Source organism: Xiphophorus maculatus, chromosome 6 (genome assembly GCF_002775205.1).
Source record: "Xiphophorus maculatus strain JP 163 A chromosome 6, X_maculatus-5.0-male, whole genome shotgun sequence".
NCBI classification, from domain to species: domain Eukaryota; kingdom Metazoa; phylum Chordata; class Actinopteri; order Cyprinodontiformes; family Poeciliidae; genus Xiphophorus; species Xiphophorus maculatus.
In genome coordinates, this window is record NC_036448.1 from 724017 (window position 1) to 734716 (window position 10700).

General features: G+C 39.8%; 1 long non-coding RNA gene across 1 annotated transcript; it reads left to right on the forward strand.

Moving 5' to 3' along the window:
- The first annotated feature begins 1960 nt into the window (after nt 1-1960).
- On the forward strand, nt 1961-10474 carry LOC111608976. Its single transcript, XR_002752942.1, has 3 exons — nt 1961-2214; nt 9838-10172; nt 10247-10474. It is a non-coding gene; the product is annotated as an uncharacterized LOC111608976 (long non-coding RNA).
- Nucleotides 10475-10700: the final 226 nt, after the last annotated feature.

Consider the following 10700-nt stretch of genomic DNA (forward strand, 5'->3'; position numbering starts at 1 on the left):
TTTATTTTAAAGTCTATGAATGATAAGTGATTTATTGTTCGTCCTGTTCCAGTGCGAGAGGCATGGATGTTCCAGTCCATAAATCAAACGCAACAATCCGACCGTCTTTTAGAGGAAGACCCGCGTGCCATGCGCTATCGTTTAATACCAGTGAAATCTCCGGTCAGTTATTTTAGAGCAGTGGCTCTAAAGCTCCCCCTGGAGAAGTCATAGCGCCCCCTTAGCACCGCTAGAAAATATTAGATTTAGTTGTTTTTTTCATCTAATTTAACATTTCTTATATTCTTAGCTGTTTGGGCATTTTCATCAAAAGACACAAAATAAAAATAAATTATATACTTAGTTTTAAAAAAATAGGATTTGAACTTTGTCTATGGGTATTATCACTTCTGGGAAACGATTGACATGATGGCGGCTCCGCACCAATGCAGACGTGGAGCAATTCTCCCTCAATCATTCCAGGGCACATGTCAGCAACTGACCAATCGGTGGTCACAATTTGTCAGAAAGTGCATATACCTTATCTAGATGAACTGACTTCAACAATATTGACAGTGTTTATCATAGCAGCTACCAAATGTTAGTCAGTACGAAAGTAACAGGTAGTAAGCACAATATGTTTTATCATACAGACACTTAGTCAAATCAAGCCCTGTAGCAGTTAATTAGGCAATTAAATAAACACAAGTTAATTTATATATATATATATATATATATATATATATATATATATATATATATATATATATATATATATATATATATATATATATATATATATATATCCAAATTGGACCAATGGCTACAACAGATCCCAGGAACAACATCAGACATCTCAGTCCAAAAATGCGCAGTCCTTGGCACAGCCAAGATACTGCGCAGGACCCTCAAGCTCCCAGGCCTCTGGTAGAGGACCCGAGCTCAGAGGATAAGAACCACCCGCGGTGGGTGAGAAGGGAATTTTTTATATACAGTATATATAGCACATGATGTTACTCTCTTCACCACGATGGATGTCAAAACCTATGTGCTCCTATAAAGCCTGTCAAAACACGTACATGTGGTATCCTAATGTCGCTTTTATTTAGTCGATTTCACAGTAAAAATGATCACAAGCATAGGCGCCGGAACAGGGGGTCCAGGGGGCCACTTTACAGCCCTGCCTTGCCCGTCCGCTGGTCCCGCCAGACGTTTACACGTTACACTGACAATCCGTCACTGACATCTCTCTGTGTTTGTATGCAGACAGAGGTACAGAGAAAACCTACATCACTGAGATCTGGACCAAATCTAAGGCTCCAGATCATAACAGTCACCCAACGGTTTATGCTCATGCGGCAGCTTTGGGTCGGGTTGGGATTGTGAACCGGTCTGACATCTGTAAAAAGGCTTTGACTGATCCGGTCCAGGTCTGAACCAATTCTGCCTAAAAATTAAATGAGATTTCTGTATTTGTCACCATTTATAGAACTGTGACGATGTTTTCTTTCTAATGGGGTTGGGATGAAAAAAAAAGAAGACATCGGGCCCATGTCCGTTAACGGGTCCGGACCAAATGCTCACCACACTTTGCCCAGAACAGATCATTTTGGCTCAGGTCGAAAACTAATTGCGTGAATTTTTTTTAATATCCTCTTTGATCTTCCAAAAACCAGTCAGCCATCAGTAGCCATAAATATAAATAGATACTGATGGTTTTCAAGTCTTTGTTGGCTGTTGAAATTCATTTTTGTCTGCTAAATAACAAGCGCATAAAAGTTTATTCATGGTGTTTTTCATTTTGTTTTAATGCAAAAATATTGTCAGCAGTCTGGCTGGTTATGTGTCCCACTCAGACATCTCTTTCCCGCACAATTTGTGGAACATGCAGCAAATATAATCTGCGCCGCCTTTTGGTTTTATACCCACAGCATCCAGATAGCGCTGCTGCTGCTGCGCCGTAACGTTATGATGCGCTGGAACCATTAGGTTGTCCTGCTGCTCTAAATTGGCATTGCTGCAGGATATTTGACATCAATGGAAGTACTTGGTCTCACTTGTGGTTATCCCACGGAGATGGAACTGGGCTTGCACATGCTGGAACCATGGTTCTGGATCGTACTGCCAGAACTCTGGAAGCTTGACAAGGACAGCAAAAACAGTTTGGAGTAACGGCCGCCTGGCAAGAAACTGGGTCCGAAACCACAGCTGGTGGAGAAGCAGCGGCAGCCTCTGGTGAGCTCTTGTTAAAATAGCTACATGTTCAGATGTTCGGGGTCACCAATGTGGAAGTCAGCAGAAAAAGACGTAAAAGTAATTTGAGTCTTGATTTATCCTCAATGTCTTCCAACCAAAGCCAAAAATAGAATGAAGTACAATCGTGAATGCCTTCTCCTCTCACCTTCTCCCCTTCACAATGAAGGTATACATTCGGGTGTGAAATATATACATTGCATCCGCTACAATATATTTGAAATTTTAAACTGACATTTGTGACAAAATGACCAGCAAATATTGCAGTAAGCATATTGTGAGGGAACTCAAAACTTATTGGTAACGCAAAAAGTTTGCAAGGTAAAGCAAAAGAAAAAAAATCCCCATGGCCCTTTGAGGGCTCCATAAGACCTGGCATGTCGCCTACCAAATAGAAATAATTTTGTTAATTCTAACTGACCTAAAGCAATTGAAATTTGGTCCGATTTTACTTCAGACAACAAAAAATGTGTATGCGTCGTTTTTATACAAAGCTGAAGTTGGTTTCCGATTGCAGCTTTCAATTCGGGAAATGGCTAAAGGGCGATTCCACCTAGTTTTTTACTTAAGCATCTTTAATCTACTCTGGTTAAAGAAACTACAACACATAGACTCTTCAAACCTGGACTGGACTATTATCAACTAATAGCAGAATATTTACAACCAAATTTGTGATCTGTGAAACCTTTATCTGATTTGTAAAACTTCAATAAAGGGTGATTTCAGCCATTTTTTGTGTCTGGACCACTTTAGAATTGCTCCAATTCCAAAAATACAACACCTAAACTTTTCAAACCTGGACTAAATTATTCTTCTCTAATAGCAAAATATTTTAAAGCAATTTTGCGATTTGTGAAACCTATATCTGATTTGTGAAACTTGAATAAAGGGCTATTTCAGCTATTTTTTCACTATCTTCAGCATTTTTTATGAAAGAAAACAAAAAGCTACAACGAGATATAACAGCAAAATAATGGAAATTTCAGAAAAGGAGGAGTTCAATACTTATGAAGTCCAGATGCAAAAAGAGACATGAAGTCACCCCTTATTGAGGTTTCACAAATCACATAAAGGTCTCACAAATCCCACATTTGGTTTTAAATATTCGGTTCTTAGAGCAGAATAATCCAGTCCATGTTTTAAGAGTCTAGGTGTTGTAGTTTTGGAATTAGAGCAATTCTATTATGGTCCAGATGCAAAAATGAGCTGAAATCGCCCTTTATTGAAGTTTCACAAATCAGACAAAGGTTTCACAAATCTCAAACTTAGTTTTAGATATTCTGCTATTAATCCAGTCTAGTTTTGAAGAATCTAGGTGTTGTAGTGTTTTAGTAGAGTAGATTAAAGATGCTGACTGTAGTGAAAAACTAGTTGGAATCGCCCTTTAGCCATTTCCAGAAAAAAGCCGCAATCAGAAACCAACTTCAGCTTTGTTCGTTTATTTCAGTGTATGTGGCTTCAAATGTTTCTATGGTTTCAACTCATCTACAAACACTGGTTGTAATTCAAGGTGAAACATGATATTTATTGATTTATTTATTTATTTATTTTACCGTTAACATTAACATTATACTACTAGCATCAAACAACACATTAACTCATTGTGCCTTTTTAAGAAGAAACCAAATAAAGGCACCATTTCTAAGCTTCTTCAGCAGAAAAAAAAATCTGTTACAAAAGTCATTTGCTGCCACCATGTGGCACAATAAGGAATGTGCCCCAAATTACACTTTCTGCATTTATCCATTAAAACATTAGACATATACTTTGATCAGACCACCTTTGCATCATAAAACATATTTTAAGCATATACTCTTTATTAATCTAATTTTATCAACTCTGGGGTTTCCCAGTTAAATCTAGAATAGCTCTTGCTTTATCTTTGCTTTCATTAGAAAAGTAGAACGGGTTGCATAACTTTCTGTTTTCAGGTTCCTCTCCTATGGAACCAGCTCTTAGTTTTCCTGTTGTTAGTCTCACACTTGCCAATATTTAAGACAAGATATAAAAATTTAATTTTTTCATCATGATACTCAGTGTAATTTCAGTATTCTTTGTATGACATGAAAAGTAGTTAACTCAACCACAAGAAATATGATCTCTTTACAATTACCCAAATAACCAGGAATAAAAAGCTACTTTCTGAACAAACTGAGGTGAGAATGTTCCAGCTTCAGTACTATGTGGAGAGGACAGCAGATTTTTTTATTATCTTAGATTGACAAGAAACTAAAAGGATCAGATTGCTTCCCCATCTTAAAAAAGATAACCTGAAAATGTAGCTTCTATCAGAGTTTGATGAACTTATTGAATCTGTTTACTGATTCCGTGGGATTTTTTAGTTTTCCATCCATCCATCCATCCATCCATCCATCCATCCATCCATCCATCCATCCATCCATCCATCCATCCATCCATCCATCCATTTTCTTCCGCTTATCAGGGGTGGAGTCGCGGGGTCAGCAGCTTAAGAAGGGAGGCCCAGACTTCCCTCTCCCCAGTCACTTGTTCCAGCTCTTCCAGGGGAATCCTGAGGCGTTCCTAGGCCAGCCGAAAAACATCGTCCCTCTAGCTTGTCCTGGGTCTTCCCCGGGGCCTCCTCCTGGTGGGACGTGCCTGGAACGCCTCACCAGGGAGGTATCCAGGAGGCATCCTGACCCTAAGATGTCTGAGCCACCTCAACTGGCTCCTCTCTATGTGAGAAGCTCCCGGATGACCGACCTTCTCACCCTATCTCTAAGGGAGAGCCCAGACACCCTACAAAGCAAACCCATTTCGGCCTCTTGTATCCGTGACCTCGATCTTTCGGTCATGACCCAAAACTCATAACTATAGATGAGGGTAGGAATGTAGATCGACCGGTCAATCGAGAGCTTCGCTTTTTGACTCAGCTCTCTCTTCACTACAACTGACCGGCACAGCGCCCGCTTCACTACAGACGCTGTGCCTGTTTGTCTGTCAATCTCCCGCTCCCTTCTTCCCTTATTTGTTAACAAGATTCCAAGATACTTAAACTCCTCCACTTAGGGCAGGACACTCCCCCTGACCCAGAAAAGGCACTTTACCCTTTTCAGGCTCAAGACCATGGACTCAGATTTGGAGGCACTGATCTTCATCCTGGCCGCTGCACACTTTGCTGAAAATCACTCCAGTGAAAGCTGCAGATCACAACCTGATGACGCTAATAAGACCACATCATCCCCAAAAAGCAGAGACATGATCCTAAGGCCACCAAAACGGATCCCCTCAACACTCTAGCTGCACCTAGAAATTCTGTCCATGAAAGTAATGAACGGAATCAGTGACAAAGGGCAGCCCTTGCGGAGTCCAACTCTCACCAGAAATGAGCCCGACTTACTGCAGGCAATGCGGACCAGACTCTGACACCAGTCATACAGGGACCTGACAGCCCGATACCCCATACTCTCGGAGAATCCCCCACTGGGTTCCCCAAGGGACATGGTCAAATGCCTTCTCCAAGTCCACAAAACACATGTAGACCGATTGGGCAAACTCCCCTGCACCCTCCAGGACCCTGCTGAGGGTGTAGAGCTGGTCCAGTGTTCCACAACCAGGACAAAAACCACACTGCTCTTCCTGTTTTTAGCAGTAAAAATAAGTGTTGCCCCTCCCAGACCAAAAGACCTGAACCCCCACGGATCTGCATGAAATGGTTCGTTCCTGATTGGAGCTCTTGAGGGGGACAGTGTTCAGCAGCAGCCAGTAGAAGATACGAACAACTGTGGCAGTTACTATGCTGCTAAAAAAAAAATAAAGTTAGGTTTTAAAAAATTAGAGAGACTGAGAGAGAAAAAGGTAAAAGTGTTAATTTGTTACCCAGTTTTTCTCCGAGAGTTGGGTGAGATTATCAACCTTTCAGCATAGTTAGCTTAGCTACAGACTCTTTACCTCCATTTCACTAACAATTAATGAATGAAGGAAATAAATTACCAACATATTGATATACACTGCTCAAATAAATAAAGGGAACACTCAAATAACACATCCTAGGTCTGAATGAAAGAAATATTCTCATTGAATACTTTGTTCTGTACAAAGTTCCATTTGCACAACACCAGGTGAAATTGATTGTCAATCAGTGTTGCTTCTTAAGTGGACAGTTTGATTTCACAGAAGTTTGATTTACTTGGAGTTATATTGTGTTGTGTTCCCTTAATTTTTTTGAGCAGTATATTTAACTCGTCCCTTGAACCTTTTACCACTTAACAGATGAGTCAGTCAGCAGCAGACTGACCATCCCTCCTGACCAGCCTGTCCTATGTGAAATTAAAGCTGCAGTATGTAACTTTTTATAAAAATATTTTTTTCCATATTTGTTATAACTCTCATTATGTTGTGACAATATAGTATGAGAGTTAATCTGTGAAAAATCTATTTCCTCTGCTTTCTCAAAGTGCTAGAAACAACCAGTCAGTGGCAGGAGAGTTTTAGTGCTGTCAATCACAATCTCATGTGGCTGCTCATCCTTCCTCCCCCTCACTCTGTGCTATGCTGCAGCTAGCATAGCCTGTTGTAAGTGCTCAATCTAGTTAGCATAGCCACCAATGACGGCAGATAAATGGTTTCCTGTAATGATATGTTGTTTCTTCACCATTAGCACATTTAGCAGTGAGTGAATGAGGTTGATTGGCAGCACTAAGAACCTCCTCCTGGTTCTGATTGGTTGTTTTGGCTGGAATGTTGCAATACTTTAGCCAGTAATGGTGATTCAGGGACGAGGTGGAGGAGATTGATTGTTTTCTCAGATTATCTGTCTCATAACAAACTGTCACGACATGGTGACAGCTTTAACAAATATGGAGAAAACATATTTTTTTATTAGTTATATACTGCAGCTTGAATAAAATGCAACTACATAGCATTTTTTGAGAAGTCTGGATTGCTTCATGTACATTTTGCACGTTGCCTATGACTGTTGCTCGTGGGGAGAGACATTTCAGTAAGTGACCTCACCTTTCCTTTATAAATCCTAATTTTCAGGAAATAGAGCGCAGCTGCTGGTCCGCCCTGTCGCCACCCATAAATACATATAAATTAGTATAAATACTCGGAAATCTGCCACCACGTGATACAATAACCCAGTGGTGTCCAAAGTGGGTCCTGGAGGGCCGGCATCCTGCACGTTTTAGTTCTCTCCCTGGTGGTACCAACAACCTTTAGGTCTTCTAACGAGCCATCATTTGGGGCAGGTGCGTTAACCCAGGGAGATAACTAAAACATGCAGGCTGCCGGCCCTCCAGGACCGACTTTGGACACCCCTGCAATAACCACTCCAGTGAAAGCTGCAGATCACACTTGTTCGAATCAGTATAATAATTTATAATAATAATAATTATGTATTTTATTTAAAAGGTGCTTTGAGGACACATAATGTCACCTCACAAAAATAATAATACATTTTAAAGAAAAAAAATCCAAATAAAAAATAAAGAGATCCTGCAAATGCCTGTTTGAACAGTAGAGCGTTCAGCCAGGATTTAAAGACAGACAGCGTGTCAGAGAGTCATTGAGTGGGAATGTGGAAATTTATTCTAAATACTAGAATGTGTATGTCCATAAGGCGTATTCACAAAGCGGGCGACTCGAATGAAGGTTGACTGCAGCTGGACCGGTACCAGTACCGCACGGCTCTTTAAGTTTTGCGCAGAGCTCCAGGATGATCAGTCTGATCAATCTAAATGCTCATAAACCGTCATCAACATTTCCCAGCAGATCAATGTGATCTCTGAACAATCGCTCCCTCTGAATCCTTCCCTTGGCGATGTTCTCCATCAGAGACAAAGCGCTCCACAATTGCGTGGCTCACCTTTAGCAGCTACTTATATACGTGTGATTGTATACACACCTTGATCATCTTAAAAATAATCAAACCTGTTGATTATTTTTAATCAGCAGGTTTGAGTTAATCTGCTGATCCAACCCTGTTTTCTTCTTTTAGTGAGAATGAAATTACCCCATAGATGCATTTCATGCACTTCGGCGCACAGACCAATGCGTTATATCTTTATGAGACAAAAACTGAGAAAAAATACTATTTACATTTGAGCGAGGTTTTACATACTTTTATTTTTATTTTGTTTATATTGTGTGCGTGTTAGCTTATTGTCTGAGGATAAATGCGGTTCAGTTTCATTGTTTACGTTTAAACAATAAAATATTCAAACCATGAAAAACATCGGGTTTGATGCTTCTTGGTCTAAATAACACCGAATGTAGTAAGATTTCAGTGTATTTAGGTGAGTTTTGACGCTTTGTAGTTTGATATTGTTCACAGAAAAAGTTTGCGTGGCTGCCGCACATTTTCACGCCAGCAAAAAAGTGTGCGTATATTTAGGCAAACTTTGACGCAAAGTTAATTTTTATACCTGCCGACTTGTGCGTAAAATATGGCGCCTCACATTTTTTGTGCATGCACGCTTTATACATGAGGCCCTTGGAAACTATCAATCAGGCCCGAATTTTAGGTGTAGTGATGGACTCTGACCTGAACTTTCAGAGCCACATAAAAACAGTTACAAAGTCAGTCTTCTATCACCTGAAGAACATTTCCGGGATTAAAGGACTAATGTCTAAGAAAGATCTAGAGAAATGCATCCATTTATCTTTAGTTGCATTGATTACTGCAGCAGTGTCCTCACAGGTCTGCCTAACAGATCAATCCTCCAGCAGCTGATACAGAACGTTGCTGCTGGCGTTCTCACTATACCAGGAGGATAGAGCACATCATCAAGTTTTAAAACCCTTCACTGAGAATAGGCTATAAAATATTGTTTTTAATTTCTAAATCCCTGACCAGCTTAGCACCACAATACATTAAAATCATGGGCCTCATACATAAAAGACTGCGTAGATTTCACACTAAAACTTGGCGTACAGACAAATTTAGAAAAGTGCGGGCATGTGGCTGCGCACCCCAATTTGCGGGAAATAGAGTGCAACTGCTGGTTCGCCTTGTCGCCACCCATAAATACATATGTAAGTTAGTATAAATACCAGAAGTTTGTCACCACGTGAAGCAATAACCATTAAAAAAATCAAGAGGTTGTGCAGAGAGTTCAGCCTGAATTTAAAGACTGGCAGAGAGTTAGAGTCCTTTGAATGGGGAATGTGGACGTTTAATTTAAATAGAGAGATCATGTGCATAAGTTATACATTTACAGAATAGAGATGTTTTCTGTCTGTTTATCTTTTGATCAGGGCTACAGTTCGGGAAATCTAAATGATAATAAACCGTCATCAACATTTTCCAGAAGATCAATATGATCTCTGATCAATCGCTCCCTCTGAATCCTTCCACTGTTGATGTTCTAAATCAGAGCCAAAGGGCTCCACAATTACGCGGCTCACCTTTATGCAGCTACTTAAATACGTGTGATTGTATACACACCTTTATCACCTTGAAAACAATCAAACTTGTTTGGAGTTAATCTGCTGATCCAATAATAATTTTCTGTTTTCTTTTTTTAGTGAAAATGAAATTACCCCATAGATGCATTTCATGTACTTCGGCGCACAAACAGATGCGTTACATCTTTATGGTCCTAATTTAGGACATGTTGATAGGCTTTCTTCTCCGTTTCACAGGAGAGAATGAGGGGCCCCTAGATGCCTGTCAGTGTGGTCCCTGGGAGGAGCTGGCTACAGGGTGCCTAGCTGGAGGCTTGGGCAGAGCTTGTTCAAAGTTCCAGGCCAAGTCCACAGTTTCGGAAAAGTTACATACTGCAGCTTTAAGTTCACACTTAAACCAACTTCATAGTTAATGCCAGCATCAACTGATTCTATGATATTACTGACTATTTTTTCTACTTCTAACATAAACAGGCAATTAAGTCACTCAGAAATGTTTTTTCACTCCGGTCCCAATCATCATCAGTTCTGATGATGTCACATACATAGCGAGTCCACAACATCCTGAAATTGTAAGTTTGACTTTTTCCTTTGCCATTTTTCTGTACTCTGATTAATTTCTCTATTGTTTTATCCTTTTTTGTAGGTTTCTGTAAAGTGCAGTGAATGGGAATGTTCTGTTGTTGATCCTCACTGTTCATAGGAAGGAGAAATGTCAGTTTGTCTGCAGTAACACTGGAATACTGTGACGTTGTATTAAAACAATATTCTGTCCTTGGTGAAACATTTTTCACATTTCCTCTAAAATGTGTCTATTGTACTAATTTTCATAAGCATTTTGTCTGTAAACTTTGAGTATATTTGTCAGTTTGTACAATTCTCTGGCAATTATACAAACTGTCAATTGCCAAACTGGCAATTGACAGTTTGTATCCAATATTTTCACATTGGTAAATGTGAATATATTGAATGCACAATATAATAAAAGTGTGTTGTAATTGATCATTCTGTGTTCTGGTAGCCTGATGTGTTTGCAGTACTGTAGTGTGTATGAAGCATTAATGTACAAAGTGACAAAGCAGAACAAGTAACATTAAGTA